This window comes from Triturus cristatus, chromosome 3_2 (genome assembly GCF_964204655.1).
Source record: "Triturus cristatus chromosome 3_2, aTriCri1.1, whole genome shotgun sequence".
Classification (NCBI taxonomy): domain Eukaryota; kingdom Metazoa; phylum Chordata; class Amphibia; order Caudata; family Salamandridae; genus Triturus; species Triturus cristatus.
Window position 1 is genome coordinate 495,618,840 of NC_140584.1, and position 22,824 is coordinate 495,641,663.

General features: G+C 49.4%; 1 protein-coding gene across 6 annotated transcripts in view; it reads right to left on the reverse strand.

Annotated features, from left to right (window-relative positions):
- SBF2 (SET binding factor 2) overlaps nucleotides 1-22,824 on the reverse strand; it is a 2,080,461-nt gene that overhangs the window by 350,014 nt on the left and 1,707,623 nt on the right. The window lies entirely within an intron of this gene.

Below are 22,824 nucleotides of genomic sequence, written 5' to 3' on the forward strand. Positions count from 1 at the left end.
AAAACAAATAACAAAAGATTTGACAGTTTAGTTTGCAAAGGGTATGTCTTGTGGAAGCCACACCAGGCCACAAATTTGTCCCGGTGCCTGGTGTAAATAGGCTTTGTACAAGGGTGCCTGACCGTTAGGATGTCATGCACAACTTAGATTGACAAAACAAATGGTATTAACTGCCGCCAATCAACCGCCATGCCTGAAGCTGTAGATTGTGCAGGTTCAGTTGAAGAACACTTCCTTACTGCTGTGGCAGAAGATCCTCCCAAAGTGGTAGCCTGATCAGAGGGCCGAAACACATGCTCTTACGTTTCGTGTACCACCCTCTTCTGACTCAATACGGGGCCACTAGGATGATTGGGGCCGCTTGTTCCTGATTTTCTTTAGCAGGAGTGCAGGAGAGGCAAAGGCGGGAAGGCATACAAGAGTTCCAGTTTCCACACCAGCGAAAGTGCATATCCTTGGGAGAGTCTTCGTGGGAACTTAAAAGTGCAAAAGTTTGGATACTGCACATTCTCGAATGTGCTTAAAACATCTAGGTTTTGATCTCCCCACTGTTGGAAGACACTGTGTACTACCTCAAGGAGCAGCTGCTATTCATAATCCATCAGGTGCCTTTGGCTGAGTTAGTCTGCCCGGGTGTTCAAGGATCCAGCAGATGGTTCACAATCAGGAAGATGCGCTGACATTCCAACGACCTCCAAAGGAGCAAAGCCTTCTGGTACAATACCAGGACCACAGGTCACCCCTGCTTGTTGCAGTACCACATGGTGGTGGTGTTGTCTTTGAGAACCTGTACCAGTCCCCTTGATGGATGGTAGAAAGGCATTCTACACCAGATGAATGGCCAACAGAAAGATATGCTGACAGTTTTCAGCCTGAGACCGGAGTACTCTGATCTCCACCTCTCCCAGATGCCCTCCCAACCCAGCAACAATGCATCCTTCACCACTGTCTGCTCTGGATGAGGAAGGGAGAAGGGCCTGCCACTGGACAGTTTGTGGTTGAGCAGCCACCACTGCAGATCTCATACAGTCTCCTATGAAACTGGTAAGACATCCAACAGGTTTCATTGGTACTAGGCCCAATTAGACTTCAGATCTCACTGCAGAAGAGCCTACACATGAAACCTAGTGAAGTGGACAAGCAGGATACATTAGGCTAACAGGCCAAGAAGCCTCAGTACTGGTGTCACAGAAATCCAGGACCAAGGCTTAAATATCAGGATCACAGCCAGAATGTCCTGGACTCAGTGCAATGGAGACAATGACCTGTATTGCACAGTGTCTTAGACTACTATAAAAATAGTTGTCTGTGAAGGAGTCAGGTTTGACCTCAGCTCCTTGATTGAGAACACCCAAAAAGTCAGAAGGCTTGTCGTCCTCTACCGTCATCTAGAGGTGGTTTACAACGGACTGTTATGGGGACATTGACAACATTGCTAAGTTAGCATGAGCTTTGCTGCCGTGATGCTGCTTTTGCGCACGTTAGCACATGACTATTTTTAAAAGACTCTGTTTATGCCTCGCACATGAGAACTGTCTGCATTTCACGTTCTCTGCTCCGTTCTTGGAGTTTAGTCTGAACACGTTGTAGGTTGATAAACAATGCCCCTTGTTATTCTGTTCTGGTCAGTCCCTTGCACCTAGACATTACATGCTAAACACAGCTGCAATGCTGGAGACTCATGCTTTGATATTATGGGATGCATGTTGTTTTAACACACACTTGGAGAAAGTCTTTCCATGGAGAAGTGCTACGCTATGCTGTTCCTATGATGTAAACCTTACATCCAGGCTTTAAGGTATGGGGTCTTCTGTCAAAGCCCAGAGATCCTCCTTTATATAAATAAACTACTTCCTGTCAAGGAGAGGGTGGTTAGGCCTAAATGTCCTTATTCCACTGTCTTTAAAAAATGACTTCCCCCTTTGTATCCTATGGATTTGTAACAATGCTAATCATTCTGAGTTTATGCATTTTGCTGCTGGTAGTGGCTCTTATACTGTATTATAGAGCACAATAGTTAAAATAAACATTTTGAACTATTTCAGTGACTCTGCCAATCCTTAATGTGGACAAGTACGAGCGAGTGAGCAAAAGAGTATGTCTTGCTACCGCGATTCCTGAGAGAGTCGGGAGTCTTGTGTTCTGGGTTGTCTAATCATTTGCAGCTTCGTGATTTTTGGAGGTGAACGAATGAGACACTATAGCTAGTCGGTTTTGGGATTTTGGGTACAAAGTTGATAGGTTGGTACACTCTTATACACCGAGGTCTTGTTTTCCTGCGCATAGTTCTGTGTAGGTGCAGAATCCCCGTAACACTGGTAAAGCCTGAGTTGAGCATGCACACAAACTCTAGATCAACTTTGAACTGCAGTTACAGCTATAGAACTGCAGGCTGGCTAAATGAAAGTACGTGTCCTGCTGGCCCAAGGTTACCATCCAGTCATCTGGCTCCAGGGCACACAGGACCTTTACCACTGTGAGCACTCTGAAATTGTCCTTTACCAGGATGGCATTCTGAGGGTGAATATTTAAGAGCAGAGGAAGACCTCCATTCATTTTGGCAAAGGAAATAGTGGGGGTAACAACCCATCTAGTTCTGAATCCGAAAACCTCTTGATGATCTCTTTGGCCTGGAGAGCTCACAAGTCTTGCAGTAAGATGAATGTGCTCTTCTGAAAGCTGATCAGATGTGGGAGAAAGCTGAGATTGTCAGAAAGGAACGGAAAAGCACTGCCTTACTGAACAATCTTGAAGGCCCATCTGTCAGATGTGATGGACTGCCACCCACAAGGCAGCCGCACGATGCTAGTGGCAAAATAAAGTGCCTTAGATGCTAACATCACGGAGGAGGAGGACTGGACAGATGGATGGTGATTTGTGTGTTGCCTGCCTGATCATCGCCCTCAGCCATAAAAAGACTGGGATAACTTCAGTACTGGCAGATGGCGTTGGCACTGCCTGTACCCCAACCCTTTACAATAGACCAGAAGGCCCAAACTGATGGGGAAACTGCATGGCAGGAGTTGGGAGGCCTAAAGAATACACAGTAGCAAGAATGTCCTTAAGGCGTTTTAAGACAAATACGTTTTTTCGCCGAAAAGGCAGGATCCATCGAAAGGCATATCCATAAGGGATGTCGGCACATCTCATGTAAACTAAGTGGACTGCATCCACCTATGGCGATAAAGCACCATACTAGTGCCAACTGGGATTTGGAGAACGACCTAGGTCGGGATCGAGACCGTTTTGGCTCCAGATTGGACATTGGACTCTGCACCAGATCCCCCTCTAGCAAAGATGTCGGGGCTGGAGTCGATGAAAGAGGGCTTGGCACAGGTCTTGGAGCCAGAATGAAGTTGGCACTGGAGAGAAGGGTCCTAGGGGGTCAGTGGACGCAAAAGATTGATCTACCAGCAGTAATCTGATTGAAGGGCACATGGATCTTCGGGTCCTGATGGGCTACCATAGGGAGTCAGGAGAGTGCCAAATACTCAGCATGACCTTCTTAAAGCCCTCAACTTGTTGATGGTCCAGGTAACTTGGGACCAATTGTGGAATCAGCCCTCAATGGAGGATCAGAAGCAAGATTAAGTGACACCTGGATACCCTCAAGACTTCTCTTTAGATATAGAGTGGCAGAATGAGATCGAGCCAGCTTTGCCTTCCTAGGTGTCGGCTTCAACCGGAAGACTTAGGCAGCGGAGATAACCTGTTGCTGGATCAGCCTCGAGAGAAGGAGTGTGCCGCCACTTTTGATTTGAAGAAGCAGCTGGACTGAGGAGAGGTCCATGACTTAACTTCACGGTAGAGGTAAATTATGTGGCCACCCTAGCCTCTTAAGAAAAAACCTTTAGGTACTTGAAGGAAACTGGGATTTTGCTGCAGTAACCCCCACTTGCTGCTTGGTATTTGATGTAACTTTGACTGAAGTGTACTGGGTTCCTGCTAACTAGGTCCCCAGTACTAGTATTCTTTCCCTAAAACTGTACAATTGTTTCCCCTATTGGCAAAACCTTTAGCACCCTCTTTAACTCCCCAGTAAATGGTACCCCTGGTACCTTTGGGATGAGGTACTACTAAGGACAGCAGCACAAATTGTGCCACCCTAAGGGAGCCCTCACCAAGCACATGCAAGACTGCCACTGCAGGCTGTATTTCGTGCAGATTAAAGCGAAAATACAACATGTCACACATCCCTGTGTTCCATGTCCCCTAACACTGCTAGTGATATTTATAAGTCAACTCTACAGCAGGCCTTAAAGACCTAAGGCAGTGAGCTGAATATTACATGTGAGGGCATACCTGAATGAGCAGATATGCCCCTATGCTAAGCGCAGAAACTAGACACCGCAAGAGCCTTTTGCTCTCAGGAGATCCAGAACAAAAGCCTGTCCGGGAAGCGGGTGTAACACCTCCTCCCATAGGATGACCTCTTGATTAGCCTCCTCGGCCCAGCAAGCTTCAAAGAGCTGGGACCTTTGGAATGCAAATCAGGCTCCCCTCAATGGAGGGGAAGCCGCCCCTCTTTATCCAAGACCCTCTTTGGCACCTGGACAGTCGGTAAAATTAGCTAGTCAGGTAGGTATGCCACCTCCAGGCTAGTACCACCCCTAAGTTGGGTTACTGTGAAGTGGATATCATTTTTTAGAAGCAGCCATCTATGTGATGGAATACTTAAGAATTCTGGGACAGGGTTATGCCGGAAGTGGTCCTATCAGGGGCGAAGTGACCTCAAGGGTCAGCAGCCCATTGGGTACTACCCTACACTCTCCTAACACTCCTAAATTCAGTATTAAGGGGGGGGGTCTGCCACCAGAGAAGCAGATCCTGATGACCTACGAAGAGAGAGGACACTGAAGAGACACAAAAGCAGAGAGGAGAGAAGCAGCAGCTGACCTGGTACCAACCCTGCCGCCCTGTCTGCGTCCCTCGTCGAAAATTGCGCCAAAGTCAACTTGCCTGTAACTGTTGACTCCAGAAACTTGGGAGGACTGCCTGCCTTTGAAAAAGACTTAAGACCTCCCATGAACAGCAGACTGGTTCTGAAGAAACTCCACAAGGGAATACCCTGAGGCCTCCGAAACCGCCAAAACTGGACACCAGAAGCCACCATTGCTTCCGTTGCCTACGGCCCGAGCTGAAGTAACCCAACGGTGCCAACAAGGTTCCCCAGCCCTCCAGAGCTCGAGTCCATTGTGGATTCACCCCGCCTGGACTCCACAACGTCCCTGCAGCCTCTGCACGCCGATCCCCTCAACCCGACTGCTACAGTAAGGAAAGTCCTGATGCCTAAGGATACCGCTGCACCCGTCAGGCCTGGGCCTTTGAGAAGAGGACCAACAGTATTCCCCTCCCTGTGAAGGGAGCTCACCGGGCTGATACACTTGCCCGGCTGGCTTCCTAGCTAGAGCCTGCAGCCTCTTTTTACAGTGACTGATCCCAATTGAAAAGCATTGGGTTCCTGACGCGGATTTACACCCTGTACCCGGCCACCCTTGTATTGTTGTGCTGCCTCAGGCCTTGCCCACCACTGACACGAACGCCTGGAGATTGGTCCTGTAAGTCGATGTACTGTACCTGTTTGCAGAACTTGTTCTTCCTTCCTTAGGATAACATTGCAGAAATCCGAAATTGCACTATGCCCACTTTTTAAAGTGAAAAAAATGTATATTAAAAAATGTATATACCGGAATAATTTTTTTCTGATGCCTAAACATATATAAAGGTACTTGGTATTTTTATAAATTGGTGTTGATCGCCTTCTGAGTCGTGTGTGCCTTTTATTGAGCATTGTGTGTATTTGAAAATGTCTTGCACTCCTCTGTGTTAAGCCTAAAGCTGCTCACCACACTACCCCTAATGAACAAGTTACTTACCCTCAGTAACAATGTATCTGTAAGAGACATAAATTAGTTATAGATTCCTTACCTTAGAATTACCCCCAGGCGTCAGACTGGATCCGAAGAATCTTTCTTCAGCAATACCCCTGCGCGTTGGTAGGTGGCATTGGTAGCACCACGTCCGTCGTTGTGGTCTCCAGGATGACGTCACAGTGCCTACATAGACCCCGCCCCTGCACGCTGACGTCAGTGCTGACACGACTTTCCACACTAGAAGCGGAGAGCCATGAAAGACACTACCACTGGTGCGCCACACTAGGACCCTATAAGGGTGTCCCTAACCCTAGAAGTCAGTTCGCAGAACGGGGAGGATGAGTGGGGCGGTAAGGAATCTATAACTAATATACGTCTATTACAGATACATCTTTACCAAGGGTAAGTAACTTGTTCATCTGAAAGAGACTATTATTATAGATTCCCTACCTTAGAATAGATACCCCAGCAATACCATCTCCGGAGGAGGGTCTGTGAATCAAGTTCACCCCAGAAAATCCTGAAGGACAGAACGGGCAAAGCACACGTCCCTCCGGACCGGACTATTCTGGCAGTAATGTCTGGTGAATGTGTGCATAGAAGCCCACGTGGCCGCCTGGCAGATATTGATGAGCGGATCTCCCCACGACAAAGCAGTGGTTGCTGCCGTAGCTCTAGTGGAATGAGCGCGCAGCCCCACTGGAGGTTCCTTTTTAGCCAAAGCGTAACAAATCTTGATACAAAGGACTACCCGTCGAGAGATAGTACGCTTCTGCACAGCCCGACCTTTTTTGACACCCATACAGCCAACAAAGAGTTGATAGTCCACCCGGAACTCCTTTGTGCGGTCAAGGTAGAAAGACAACACACATTTTGGGTTCAGACGTTGGAGTCTCTGTTTCTCCTTGGAAGGGTGAGGAGGCGGGAAAAAGGTGGGCAGAGTAATAGTGTGCTTGATGTGAAAGGGAGTGACTACTTTGGGCAAGAACAAGGGTCTTGTTCGAAGCACAACCTTGTCCAGATGGAGTCAAAGGAAAGGAGGCTTAGAAGAAAGAGCCTGAAGCTCACTCACTCTGCGAGCAGAGGGGATGGCAAAAGGAAAAACAGTCTTCACAGTGAGAAGCCTGAGAGAACAGTTGTGAAGAGGCTCAAAGGGAGTGCACATAAGGTAAGTCAAGACAAGAATTAAAGTCCCACTGAGGCATTATGAAAGGAGATGGAGAAAAGAGATGAATAATGCCTTTAAAGAAGTGACTACCAATAGGGGACTTGAACAACGAGGGCTGATCTGGCAGCTGATGAAAAGCAGAAATGGCCACCAGGTAGCTTTTAAGAGTGCCCAGAGCAGAGCCCTGCTGGGCCAAAGAAAGAAGGAATAAAAGAACCTCAGAAGGAGGTGCAGAAAGGGTATCCACAGCCTTTGCTGTGCACCATGCCACAAACTTATTCCATCAACAGGCATATACAGTTTTAGTGGAGGGACGTCTGGCTGCCAAGATGACGTTACAGACTTCAGGAGGAAGGACAAAAGCTGTCAACTATCGACGCTCAATCTCCATGCAAGGAAGTGGAGGCTGGTGAGGTTCGGGTGGAGGACTGTCCCCTGCTGCTGCGACAAAAGATCCTCTCACAGAGGCAGTCTGATGGGCGGATTGATGGCCATGCTCAGGAGCTCAGGGTACCAGACTCTTCGTGCCCAGTCCGGTGCCACAAGAATGACTTGGGCTCGGTCGAGCTTGATCTTCTTCAGCACTTGGGGCAGAAGTGGTACAGGCCGAAAGGTGTACAGGAGGCCGCAGCTCTACTCGTGCTGAAAAACGTAGCTGAGCGAGTGCCGCCTTGGAAATTCCAACGTGCAGAACTGATTACATTGCACGTTCTCATCGGTGGCAAACAGATCTAACCAAGGCTCTCCCCACTGCTGAGAGAGACCTTGCACCACCTCCGAGTGAAGACGCCATTTGTGATCCAACAGGCACCGTTAGCTGAGTTTGTGCGCCCCGGCGTTCAGATAACCTGCCAGCTGATGAACCACCAGGGTAATGCCCTGATGTTCCAGCCATGTCCAAAGGCGAAGAGCCTCTTGACGAAGGTTGATGACCCCATCCGCCTTGTTTGTTGCAGTCCGTGAACACCTGCACTGCCTTCCCCTTGAGGGAGGGAAGGAATGCCTTCAGTGCCAAGCGAATTGCCCGGAGCTCCAACAGGTTGATACGGAGAACTGACTACGCTGGAGACCAGACTCCTCTGATCTCAGTCTCCCCCAGGTGATCGTCCCATCCCGGGTGTGTTGCATCAATCACCACTGTGAAGACTGGTTGGGGAAGGGAGAGGGATCTGCCTCTGACACAATCCAGGTTCGTTAACCACCACTGCAGTTGCTGTGCAGTCCCCACCAAGATTTGGACATAGTCAGAAATATTCCCCTGATGCGGCGCCCACTGGAACTTCAGGTCCCACTGCAGAGCCCCCATATGCCATTTGGCTTGATCTTCCAGCAGGATGCAGGAGGCCATGAATGCCAACAGCCTCAGGGTCATTCTCACCGAAATCCGGGAAAGAGGCTGAAACATCAGTATCATAGCCCGAATATCCCGGACTCGCTGCTCGGGAGGATAGGCCCGAACCTGCACTGTGTCCAGAACAGCTTCGATGAAAGGGAGCGACTGAGAGGGAGTCAGGTGTGACTTTGGCATGTTGATAGTGATCCCCAGCGAATGCAGGAGGTCCGCCACAGTCTGGAGGTGGGAGACGACAGCCTGGGTCAAGCCAGCCTTCAACAGCCAGTCGTTGAAATAGGAGAAGACTGGAACCCCAGATCTGCGCAGACGAGCTGCGAGCACCACCATCACTTTCGTGAACACCCGAGGGCCACTGGTAAGGCCGAAGGGGCACAGAGTGAACTGAAAATGCTCATGGCCTACCGTAGGTAACGCCTGTGGGCTGGCAGGACAGGAATGTGAAAATAAGCGTCCTGCAAGTCCAACGCTACCATCCAGTCTCCAGGGTCAATGGCAGACAGGACCTGAGCCAAGGTTAGCATTTTGAACTCCTCCTTCTGGAGGAAGCAGTTGAGGGCCCTAATGTCTAAGATAGAACACAGGCGTTTGTCCTTCTTGGGCTCCAGAAAGTAGCAGGAAAAGCAACCACAACCTACTTCTGGCAGAGGTACCCTCTCAATAGCAAATTCAAATTCAAAAAGCTTTATTTCGACAGTTTGTCATAAAAGCACATAAATACAACACATATCACTCAACATAATAAATAGATAACACATAATACATTACAATTACAAGATAAAAAATAATTAAATTCCATATACTGTCATGTATCTAAAAAACCTTAGGAACAGTTAAAAAAGGAGAGACAGCACAGTGAAGCAGATCATATTTAAAAAGTACATCTTAGGATTAGGTTGCAGCAATAGTTTTGTTTAAAGTGCGAGTGCGTATGATCCAGGACCAGCCCAGGAATTTGGCAACTGCTATAGCTATACTAGGACTACAATCAGACCCTAAGATTCTCAGCGCAACAGCACATCTCCGGGCACCCAGCAAAATACAAATCGGCTTCAGCCATCTCCGCCGTGGGGCCGCATATAACGGACAAACAAAAAATACATGGGGAATGGTCTCAGCCATTGCCATACAGCAGTGGCATTTGTCATCAGTTCTAGAAGCCCATTTACAGGTAAAGGTCTTGATGGGTAGACTACCTATCCTGAACTGAATATAAAGTTTTCGGTCAAAGGGCCTCTCGATCAAATCCCAGTAGGCCTCACACACTGGCCACGATTTAGAATCCAGAAAGCGACCTGTTAGGCTACTTGAGATACTGGAGTGAACTACAGATGCATAGACCATTTCCCAGTATTTCTGTTTCAGTTGCACCTTTGATGGGAAGACTGCCGTCTCAGGGTTGTCCCAAAGTGTCTCTAGATCCTGTTTAATGAGAAGGGACCTGATCTCTTTTAGCCAACCTACTCTGTGGAAGCAGTCCCGTAAGATTACATCCTTAAAGCCCAGGACATATTGCGCAAGTTCCGGAGTGACCCAGAGACGTCTCCAATAGAGGAGTGGCCATAACTTTGCTAGGTCCGCTATATTTTTCCTCCCTAGGTCTAGGTGAAGCGGGATCATAGGAGTGCTTTGTGGAACGCTAGCAAGGTTACGCAAAAATTTGTTTTCTAATCTTGCTAGCTGTTTTATATCGTTAAATCCCCAGAGCTCAGCTCCATAAAGGGCCGAGCTCACCGCTTTAGCGTTATAAATTTCTAGGGCAGGGGTGACTGGTTTTGTAAAAGAGGACTTATATTTCTTGGTCAGACACCCTATATGCTGGTGTAGTTTTAGAGCTGTAAGATCCAAGTGGTGTTTCCAACCCAAGTCCTTCTGGAGGGAGATACCAAGGTACGTAAACGCACTCACCTGTTCTAGGGGCACATTATTTAATAAAATACTGCCTCTAAAAGATTTGTGCTGATTAAAAGCCATAAACTTGGTTTTTGAAGTGTTTATTTCTAGCCCTCTTAAAGAACAAAATTCTCCAAATGCATTAATGGCCTTCTGGAGGCCGCTCGGTGTCCTGGAGATGAGCAGAGTATCGTCCGCAAACATGAGGACAGGGACATGGTTGCCAGCCAGCAGGGGAGCATCAGTGGGGGTCACCGAAAGGTACTCAACTACCCCGTTGATGTACAAAGAGAACAGGGTAGGAGCCAACACACACCCCTGTCGGAGACCACGCCCAACAGGGAAGGAGTCGGTAACCTCCCCTTGCGCCCCCCATCTAACTTTTGCAAAATTGCCCTCATGTAAGCGAGCGAGAAGTGTTATCAATTCCGGAGCCATCCCCAGGTCACCGAGCACACCCCACAATTTCCTCCGAGGGACCAGATCAAACGCTGATTTAAGATCTACGAAGACAGCGTAGAGTGACCCCCATTCAGGACCACGTTCCTCCAGTAGATAGTTAAAAAACGAAAAATTTGGTCTGTGGTGCTGGTACAGGAACGAAATCCCGCTTGAAATGGGGACAGAATGTTAGCATCCTCAACCCAGGTCTGTACTTTTCCTAACACTAAACGACCCATAACCTTTTGTATTGAATCAATAAGACTTATGGGCCTGTAGTTACTGGGGAGGGATTTGTCTCCTTTCTTAAAAACAGGAATTATCTCAGCACCTTTCCAAGATGGGGCACTGGAGCACCATTAGCCACTGCATTAGCAAGAAGGGCTATGTACTGGCACCAGGTTGGCTTATCACTAAGAAATACATCGGCCGGAATTCCATCCATACCTGGAGCTCTGCCCCTTGCCACACAATCAAGTGCTACCTCAACATCCTTGATAAAAAACACTGTGCCAGAATAAAACTTTAAAAAATGTAATGGTAGATCCTCCCCAGTTGCGCTACCAGCGTACTGGGGTCTAAAAAATTCAACCCATTGTGCCTGAGGAACATTATTCTGGGGGGGGAGGGGGGGGGGGGGTCCTGACGCCCACCCCTGTCCCAGTTGACAATGCTCCAAAAAATTCTCGAATCCTTTGCTGCGCAGGCACATCTCAGATCCTGCCACCATGCTTGGTCCCAGTCTTTTTTTGCTTTTTTTTGCACATCCCTGTAATGATCCCTTGCACCTCTTACCCCCAAGTGGTTTCTTGATCTTAATGCTTCACTCAGCTTCTGGCGAGCTGCTCTACATGTAGTATTAAACCATCTAGCGTCGTTGGTTTTTGGAACCTGTCTCCCTGGCTTCACATCTTTTAAGAAGTAGGTTTTCAAGTTATCAAATAGACTTGTATGGGCTTCTATCACAATTCGTGGGAATTCTACACTAGAGACTCTTGACATAAGGAAGTCGGTGCTCTTAACTACTTCAGCTTTAAGGGCTTCCAACTTTTCAGGATGTTCAACTATTTTGTTCCATTTTACATGGCGTTTATCATTTGCGATCACTAAATCCGAGGATATAGTTCCCTCAGCTTGGATCACGTCTCCCTCCCTAATCGTGGCCCAGAAATCAATACATAGGGGATTGTGATCACTTTCAAGCCGCCATGTTACCTTCATGTCATCAAGTCTATGCCATATCCTAAGATCAATCAATATATAGTTGATACGGCTAGTAGAGCGCCCATTATCAAAGGTAGTTACTCCTTTCGAATCTGATCTAGTACGACCATTTGCAGCCCTAAGGCCTCTTTCAAGGCACAACGCCTTAAGTTGGATTGCAACATTTGACCATCTTTTAACAGGGGGTAAATCAAGCCTTGGGATTCCCCATCTAAGGTCCTGCTCTATTGATAACCCCTGCACCTCGTTACCCAATGGTTCAAATGTAGTGTTAAAATCCCCTGCTACAATGGGAATAATATGAACGGGAAGATTTTCTAATTGTAGGTCCAGAGATGTTATAGTCTCTGAGCTTTGTCCTCCCCTCTGGCCCCTAGCATACACATTAAAAATAGCAAGGGTACTCTCATTAGCCCTACTAAATTTCAACACTAAAATATCGTGATCAGGGGATTTTAACAGTTCTACACAACAGCCTAGGTTTTGCCGAACCCAGGTCACAAGGCCACCTACAGGACGCCCTTTAGGGTTTTTTTTTGCAAGGATGTAAAAGTTAAGGTATCCAGCCCTAAAAACAGGATCAACAGCCCAGGACTCCTGAAATAGACAAATGTCATATTTGTCAATAAAGTTGCCCCAGTCAGGAGACAACATTTTCTAAACAATGCCTGCAATGTTCCATGATATCAAGGATATTTTGCTACCACTATTAGGAGTATTTTGTAAGGGCTTTCGCCTTTCTACTGCCATAGGATTATTTATTATATTGCCAAAGGAGATCATTTGTTCATTTGACCTATTACAAACAGATGCCAATATTAGCTGGTTACTCGTGGAGGTATACGTAAAGACTCGGGCACTAGTACAAGCAATTGTTTCATCTAGAGTTCTGTCTCCTATCAGCATGTTTTCATGGGGGTGTGTTCGAACAGGGTAGTTATCACTCCCCCTATGTCAATCACATTCCTCCAGATCGGTTAAGGCGATAAATCTATTTTCTAGCCTAAGATCACTAGAAAAACTTGAAAGTGCCCTCCTACCAGTAGCTATATTTAGGCCATTAGATAATTTTAGCGTCACATTTCGTCTTAGGGATCTGGAATTACCGATAAAAAATTCCAATGTAAGTGGAATTATACCAGAATCCCTTTTCTGAGGTGGCAATAGGTTGCCAAGAACATTAGGTAATACATACATAGTAGCAAAATTAATGACAACACAATCTCCCCCAAATGTTTTCTCGTTGTTTCCTAGCCATTGAACACGTCTGGCCATTATAATTTCTCTTGCCAGTTGTTGTTGGCCACCCACTCCTCCAATGTTCATGTTCCTACTAAGCCAATGTAATGCTTTATCCATCAGCGCAGTTGTTGACTCTGCTTGCCCTGGTCTTAGATGGGGGACATTGGCAAGAACAAGAACCAAAGGAATGGCCTCTCTGACAAACGGGAGCCCTTTCCCTGGGAAGGTTTTTTTTACATTCATAGTAGGAGTAGGCTCGATAAGGGGAAGTTCGTTATTATGTACATTAGCAATTTGGCAGTTTTGGGTAGGCATAGTTGATGATGGAATCATAGTGTGAGTGGAAGAGCCTGCCACCGCTGAGAGGGGCAAATAATCACCATTAGAGGGAGCTTCCTTCATTAACACAGGCACAGAGCGCTGAGGTTGGTCAGGGATTCTTGTTTCCGACAACACCAGGGTAGAAGGTTGCACAATTGTTGTCATGGCGCTAAGCTTCGCTTCCAATATAGAAAGTCTATCTTCGATAGGTATCAATCTGTCAGTAATGGGGGCCAGTATAACATCCAGTTTTTTCTTTATTGCTGCCCAGAGTTTGTTAGATAAAACCTCCACCTGAGGCTGAGGCTGGGGGCCCGAGCCAGATTTAGTAATTCGTACCGAAGTCTGTTTCTTAGATCGTACAGCGGGAGCCGGGCCCCCGGCTCTTGTGCGTCTTGTCTGGATTGAAACCAGGGGGGAGGGAGAGACCTCTACAACCAGGGGCTCTTGGATATGAATTGGGGAGGTGGACACACAGTGCTCAATAGTGTTTGGGGGGAAGTCATAAGTTCTGGCAGATTGACTAGATCCCTGGGAATGCCTGGTGATTGTTGTTGTGTTTGTAAGTCTGGGGTATCAAGGGTCTCGTGGATGAGGGCTGTTGTCTTATTCCCTACCCCCATCGACAAGCGCCTTTCAGTTCTTTCTATTTCTTCAGTCAGGACATTAGCAGCTCTGACTAGATATGAGTCCAGGGTTGCCCCTACCACCCCATTTGGTTTAGCTCCAGTGGTCTTCTTTTTCACCATGGTTACACCTAACAAACACCACTAAGCACAATACCTTGTCTTGACGCAGATCACAGAGAGCAGGCCCAGCCTGGCCTCTTCCGGCCCCTGACGGCCACAGACGGCCCGCCCTTTGCCCGGGCTTCGCCCGGCGCCGCCCGCGCGCGGTCCTGCGACGCGGGGGTCAGGAAGTTGTTTAAATCGCCTCCAGGTGCGGGTGGTGGGCGGGAGCCTCCGGGCTCGGGAGCAAGGGCGCCTGGGTAATGTAGTCTCCCTCCAGACCGCGGCCGCGAGATTGACAGACGCGGCGGCGGGAGGGAGACACAAGCACACCAGGCAGGAGAGGCAAAGAACACCGCCAGGAGTCAAGGAGCAGGTACACAGGTCACCACGCCAGCAAACCGGCACAAAGATAGTCCCCACTCCGCCGAGGGTCAGGAAGTTGTTTAAATCGCCTCCAGGTGCGGGTGGTGGGCGGGAGCCTCCGGGCTCGGGAGCAAGGGCGCCTGGGTAATGTCGTCTCCCTCCAGACCGCGGCCGCGAGATTGACAGACGCGGCGGCGGGAGGGAGACACAAGCACACCAGGCAGGAGAGGCAAAGAACACCGCCAGGAGTCAAGGAGCAGGTACACAGGTCACCACGCCAGCAAACCGGCACAAAGATAGTCCCCACTCCGCCGAGGGTCAGGAAGTTGTTTAAATCGCCTCCAGGTGCGGGTGGTGGGCGGGAGCCTCCGGGCTCGGGAGCAAGGGCGCCTGGGTAATGTAGTCTCCCTCCAGACCGCGGCCGCGAGATTGACAGACGCGGCGGCGGGAGGGAGACACGAGCACACCAGGCAGGAGAGGCAAAGAACACCGCCAGGAGTCAAGGAGCAGGTACACAGGTCACCACGCCAGCAAACCGGCACAAAGATAGTCCCTCAATAGCTCCCTTGGCCAAGAGAGCTGAGACTACCTCGAGGAGAAGCTCCAAATGATCCTCCGACATGCGATCGAGAGACGGTGGCATGGAAGGAGGGGTAGTGTCAAAGGAGAGGGAGTAACACTTTGGACTATCTGCATTACCCACCTGTCTGATGTGATGGATTGCCAGTGGGGGAGGTGATGGCGAACCCTGCCACCCACTGGCTGCTGATGGCCCTGGAAGGTCAGACTAGAAGGGTCTGGAGGCTGCTGCAGGGGGGGGGGGATGGGGGGGTGGGGAAGGGTGGACTGGCACACATGCTGGTTCACAGACCCATGCCGCTGGATCCAACGTCCGCGGCCACGAAGAGGGGTGGGCAGCTTGCGTGGGCCGGTGGCAGGACTGGGTCGGACGTGGTGGGGTGCCCCTTCCGTAGCCACGAAAGTGACGAAAGGCAGACTGTGGGGGACGGGAGGATGCAGCGAGGCCCAAGGATCTTGCCGTAGCGTGCTAATCCTTTAAAAACACTGGAGTCCGCCTTGTCGCCAAAAAGGCGACAGCCATCGAAGGGCATGTCCATCAAAGTTGCCTGGACATCCCCTGAAAACAATACATCCTCATCCAGGCGTAGCGCTGAAGGGCTACCCACAAGGCAATCGTTCTGCCCAGAGAGTCGGCGGTGTCCAGTCCACAGCGGATTGTCAATTATGCTGCATCTCTCCCATCCGCCACTGCCTGGGAGAGAATGGCCTGGGCCTCCTCCGGACACTGAGGCAGTACCTGCGCACCCGTATCCCAGACTGTATGGGTATAGCAGCCTAAGTGGAATGCGGTATTCACGGACCTTAGCACCAAGCTGGAGGAAGAGAACATACGCTTCCCAAGATGATCCAGCTTCTTGGATTCCCAATACAGGGGTGCGGAAGAGAATGCACCCTTTGGAAGAAGAGGCTTGGACCACCAAGCTCTCGGGGGCAGGGTGTTCAGAGAGGAAAATGGGATCACCCGAGCCGGGCGGTGGCAGAAGGCAATTGCCTGTTCCACAGTAGCCCCTGTGCTGGACTTGGACCAAGTGCCCAGAAAGATGCCTGTGAGGGCTTCATTAAAGGGCAAGAGGGGTTCAGGTGAAGTTGCCGCCAGTTGAAGCACCTCTGTCAGGAGGTTAGTCCTGACTGCCACTGTAGGGAGCTCCAATCCCAAAGCATCGGCTGCCCTACGCACCAACACTGCATAAGAGGCTCCCTCCTCCGTAGCAATGGTAGGGGGAGAAAGCATGCCACGGTCTGGGGAGGTGTCCAGACTTGGCGCCACCCAATTCCTCTCTCCAGTACAGCTCTTCCAGCTGGTCTTTTAAAGGGTCCAGCGACCCCTTCCACTCCTCATCACCACCCTCAGGGCGAAAGGGGAACACCTGGGATGAACAAGGGCACATAAGTACCCTTCGGTGGCAGATTCGACATCGGCCGACGTCGATCTGGCTCCGGGTCCATCTAGAGGATTACGATGGGGATGGCATCGGCCGGGGGCATGGCCGGCGCCAAGCGAAGGTCGAGTAAAGTCGACCGGCGTTGATCCCCATCCAGGCCTGAATCCATGGGGACCCTGCAGCACTGGGCCAGAGCCACCGCCATCGAAGGCCCAGGGCCCTCAACCGGCTCCGCGGGACCCAAAGGCACGCCAGCAGAGTTAGGCTGCCCAAAGATGGAATGGAGGGCTTCGTAAAATGCACAAAATTGGGCAGGGAACGCCTCGGCTCCCAGAAACGGGGAGAAGCGTTGAGTTGTCCCTGAATCAGGCACCGGAGACAGAGCCTTAGAGCGATGATGCTCTGGTTCCCGCGTCGCATCAGCCAACTGTCAGGGAGAAGGCGTAGAGCAATGGTGCTTCTTCGCCTTCTGTGTTTCGACTTACCCGAGGCATGCGAAGACTTGGACGAGGTGTGGTGGCTCCGCGACCGGTCTCGAGACCTTCCCCTCGAGCGAGACCGGGAGCCACGTGGAGCAGACTGCCGGGCCACCAAAAGCTTTTGGGACCGCTCCCGCAAGGACTTCAGATTCATGGCCCAACAGCCGGAGCACGACTTTGCGTCGTGGTCATGCCCCAGGCACCAGAGACACACGAGGTGCGGATCCGTCAAAGACATCAGTTTGTGACACGAGTCACAAGTCTTGATTCCCGTTGGACGATGGGACATCCCTCGCACAGCAGGAGCAGAAGACTCGAAAAAAGACGTCAACAAAAGTCGAAAAAAAGGTTAGTCAAAAACTGACTAAAGGGAAAGCTCTCTCGGGATCTGCGCTAGGCTGGCGTGGAATAAGACAGAGCTGACATCAGCATGCAAGGGCAGCGTCTAAGTAGGCACCGTGACATTATTCCGGAGATCGCGACACCGGCGACAGACGCAGTCTCGACCTACGTCACCTACCGACGTGCAGGGGTATTGCTGAAGAAAAATTCTCTGGATCCAGTCTAATGCCTGGGGGTAATTCTAAGGTAGGGAATCTATAACTAATAGTCTCTTTCAGATAGAGCACTTTGGGATTGCAAAGCAAGCCCTTGTCCACTCATAAGGGAATCCATGGACTCTTTACATGTATATCAACTTTTTGATATATAACATAAAGAGCCAGCTTCCTACAGTGTCTGTACTGCACATTAAGAATCAGCCATCTCAAATATATGTCTGCATACTCCCATAGCTACCAATTTATTCTTCAAATTAGCACCTTTATTACATGTCTAAGTCAATCACTAACAAGTTTCAGCAGAAAGAGACCTGCTTCTAAAATATTGTAGGAGAATATGACCGAACCACAGCATTAATTTTGAACACTTGTAGGCTGAAATGCAGATCAATATCTTTCAGGAACATAAGCTATGTACTTTGAGAGTAAGCCTCTTGCCACTGTGGTCAGGGGTATGGTGGTCTAATATGGTCTAATACTATTGAACAAGTTACTTACCTTCGGTAAGAAACATTAGTTAGTTAGATTCCTCACCTTAGAATACCCCCAGGCGTCAGACTGGATCCGGAAGATTTTTCGTCAGCAATACACCTTGCGCGTCGCTAGGCGTGGTCTGTGGCTCCGCGTCCGTCGTTGGCGTTGTGCGCCGTAATGACGTCGGAGTACTTAGACGCCGCCCTCGCGCGCTGACGTCAGTTCTTGTACATAGCTTTCCGTGCCAGGAACGCAGAGCCATGCAAGAGGCCGACACTGGTGCCCAAAAAGTTTAGGGGCCTGGAAAGGACAACCTTAACCCTAGATGTCAGTTCGCAGAACGGGGAGGATGGGTGGGTCGGTGAGGAATCTAACTAACTAATGTTTCTTACAGATACATCGTTACCGAAGGTAAGTAACTTGTTCATCTGAAAGAAACACGTTAGTTAGATTCCTCACCTTAGAATAGATACCCAAGCAATACCAACCCCGGTGGTGGGTCTGCGAACCAAGATCACACCAGAAAGTCCTGGAGGACAGAACGGCCAAAGAAGCCATCCCTCCGGACTTGGCTGTCTAGGCAATAATGCCTGGCAAACGTGTGTAGCGAAGCCCACGTAGCCGCCTGACAGATGTCCTGCAAAGGGACTCCCCGTCCCAAAGCAGTAGTAGCCGCTGTAGCCCGAGTAGAATGGGCGCGCAGCCCAACAGGAGGGTCCTTTTTCGCCAAGGAGTAACAGATTTTGATGCACAAAACGACCCACCGGGAGATGGTCCGTTTGTGCACAGCTCTTCCCTTCTTAGCACCCACGTATCCAACGAAAAGTTGGTCGTCCACCCGGAACTGTTTTGTGCGGTCCAAATAAAAGGAGAGCGCACATTTTGGGTCCAGACTGCTGGAGACTCATGCTTTGATATTATGGGATGCATGTTGTTTTAACACACACTTGGAGAAAGTCTTTCCATGGAGAAGTGCTACGCTATGCTGTTCCTATGATGTAAACCTTACATCCAGGCTTTAAGGTATGGGGTCTTCTGTCAAAGCCCAGAGATCCTCCTTTATATAAATAAACTACTTCCTGTCAAGGAGAGGGTGGTTAGGCCTAAATGTCCTTATTCCACTGTCTTTAAAAAATGACTTCCCCCTTTGTATCCTATGGATTTGTAACAATGCTAATCATTCTGAGTTTATGCATTTTGCTGCTGGTAGTGGCTCTTATACTGTATTATAGAGCACAATAGTTAAAATAAACATTTTGAACTATTTCAGTGACTCTGCCAATCCTTAATGTGGACAAGTACGAGCGAGTGAGCAAAAGAGTATGTCTTGCTACCGCGATTCCTGAGAGAGTCGGGAGTCTTGTGTTCTGGGTTGTCTAATCATTTGCAGCTTCGTGATTTTTGGAGGTGAACGAATGAGACACTATAGCTAGTCGGTTTTGGGATTTTGGGTACTAAGTTGATAGGTTGGTACACTCTTATACACCGAGGTCTTGTTTTCCTGCGCATAGTTCTGTGTAGGTGCAGAATCCCCGTAACACTGGTAAAGCCTGAGTTGAGCATGCACACAAACTCTAGATCAACTTTGAACTGCAGTTACAGCTATAGAACTGCAGGCTGGCTAAATGAAAGTACGTGTCCTGCTGGCCCAAGGTTACCATCCAGTCATCTGGCTCCAGGGCACACAGGACCTTTACCACTGTGAGCACTCTGAAATTGTCCTTTACCAGGATGGCATTCTGAGGGTGAATATTTAAGAGCAGAGGAAGACCTCCATTCATTTTGGCAAAGGAAATAGTGGGGGTAACAACCCATCTAGTTCTGAATCCGAAAACCTCTTGATGATCTCTTTGGCCTGGAGAGCTCACAAGTCTTGCAGTAAGATGAATGTGCTCTTCTGAAAGCTGATCAGATGTGGGAGAAAGCTGAGATTGTCAGAAAGGAACGGAAAAGCACTGCCTTACTGAACAATCTTGAAGGCCCATCTGTCAGATGTGATGGACTGCCACCCACAAGGCAGCCGCACGATGCTAGTGGCAAAATAAAGTGCCTTAGATGCTAACATCACGGAGGAGGAGGACTGGACAGATGGATGGTGATTTGTGTGTTGCCTGCCTGATCATCGCCCTCAGCCATAAAAAGACTGGGATAACTTCAGTACTGGCAGATGGCGTTGGCACTGCCTGTACCCCAACCCTTTACAATAGACCAGAAGGCCCAAACTGATGGGGAAACTGCATGGCAGGAGTTGGGAGGCCTAAAGAATACACAGTAGCAAGAATGTCCTTAAGGCGTTTTAAGACAAATACGTTTTTTCGCCGAAAAGGCAGGATCCATCGAAAGGCATATCCATAAGGGATGTCGGCACATCTCATGTAAACTAAGTGGACTGCATCCACCTATGGCGATAAAGCACCATACTAGTGCCAACTGGGATTTGGAGAACGACCTAGGTCGGGATCGAGACCGTTTTGGCTCCAGATTGGACATTGGACTCTGCACCAGATCCCCCTCTAGCAAAGATGTCGGGGCTGGAGTCGATGAAAGAGGGCTTGGCACAGGTCTTGGAGCCAGAATGAAGTTGGCACTGGAGAGAAGGGTCCTAGGGGGTCAGTGGACGCAAAAGATTGATCTACCAGCAGTAATCTGATTGAAGGGCACATGGATCTTCGGGTCCTGATGGGCTACCATAGGGAGTCAGGAGAGTGCCAAATACTCAGCATGACCTTCTTAAAGCCCTCAACTTGTTGATGGTCCAGGTAACTTGGGACCAATTGTGGAATCAGCCCTCAATGGAGGATCAGAAGCAAGATTAAGTGACACCTGGATACCCTCAAGACTTCTCTTTAGATATAGAGTGGCAGAATGAGATCGAGCCAGCTTTGCCTTCCTAGGTGTCGGCTTCAACCGGAAGACTTAGGCAGCGGAGATAACCTGTTGCTGGATCAGCCTCGAGAGAAGGAGTGTGCCGCCACTTTTGATTTGAAGAAGCAGCTGGACTGAGGAGAGGTCCATGACTTAACTTCACGGTAGAGGTAAATTATGTGGCCACCCTAGCCTCTTAAGAAAAAACCTTTAGGTACTTGAAGGAAACTGGGATTTTGCTGCAGTAACCCCCACTTGCTGCTTGGTATTTGATGTAACTTTGACTGAAGTGTACTGGGTTCCTGCTAACTAGGTCCCCAGTACTAGTATTCTTTCCCTAAAACTGTACAATTGTTTCCCCTATTGGCAAAACCTTTAGCACCCTCTTTAACTCCCCAGTAAATGGTACCCCTGGTACCTTTGGGATGAGGTACTACTAAGGACAGCAGCACAAATTGTGCCACCCTAAGGGAGCCCTCACCAAGCACATGCAAGACTGCCACTGCAGGCTGTATTTCGTGCAGATTAAAGCGAAAATACAACATGTCACACATCCCTGTGTACCATGTCCCCTAACACTGCTAGTGATATTTATAAGTCACCTCTACAGCAGGCCTTAAAGACCTAAGGCAGTGAGCTGAATATTACATGTGAGGGCATACCTGAATGAGCAGATATGCCCCTATGCTAAGCGCAGAAACTAGACACCGCAAGAGCCTTTTGCTCTCAGGAGATCCAGAACAAAAGCCTGTCCGGGAAGCGGGTGTAACACCTCCTCCCATAGGATGACCTCTTGATTAGCCTCCTCGGCCCAGCAAGCTTCAAAGAGCTGGGACCTTTGGAATGCAAATCAGGCTCCCCTCAATGGAGGGGAAGCCGCCCCTCTTTATCCAAGACCCTCTTTGGCACCTGGACAGTCGGTAAAATTAGCTAGTCAGGTAGGTATGCCACCTCCAGGCTAGTACCACCCCTAAGTTGGGTTACTGTGAAGTGGATATCATTTTTTAGAAGCAGCCATCTATGTGATGGAATACTTAAGAATTCTGGGACAGGGTTATGCCGGAAGTGGTCCTATCAGGGGCGAAGTGACCTCAAGGGTCAGCAGCCCATTGGGTACTACCCTACACTCTCCTAACACTCCTAAATTCAGTATTAAGGGGGGGGGTCTGCCACCAGAGAAGCAGATCCTGATGACCTACGAAGAGAGAGGACACTGAAGAGACACAAAAGCAGAGAGGAGAGAAGCAGCAGCTGACCTGGTACCAACCCTGCCGCCCTGTCTGCGTCCCTCGTCGAAAATTGCGCCAAAGTCAACTTGCCTGTAACTGTTGACTCCAGAAACTTGGGAGGACTGCCTGCCTTTGAAAAAGACTTAAGACCTCCCATGAACAGCAGACTGGTTCTGAAGAAACTCCACAAGGGAATACCCTGAGGCCTCCGAAACCGCCAAAACTGGACACCAGAAGCCACCATTGCTTCCGTTGCCTACGGCCTGAGCTGAAGTAACCCAACGGTGCCAACAAGGTTCCCCAGCCCTCCAGAGCTCGAGTCCATTGTGGATTCACCCCTCCTGGACTCCACAACGTTCCTGCAGCCTCTGCACGCCGATCCCCTCAACCCGACTGCTACAGTAAGGAAAGTCCTGATGCCTAAGGATACCGCTGCACCCGTCAGGCCTGGGCCTTTGAGAAGAGGACCAACAGTATTCCCCTCCCTGTGAAGGGAGCTCACCGGGCTGATACACTTGCCCGGCTGGCTTCCTAGCTAGAGCCTGCAGCCTCTTTTTACAGTGACTGATCCCAATTGAAAAGCATTGGGTTCCTGATGCGGATTTACACCCTGTACCCGGCCACCCTTGTATTGTTGTGCTGCCTT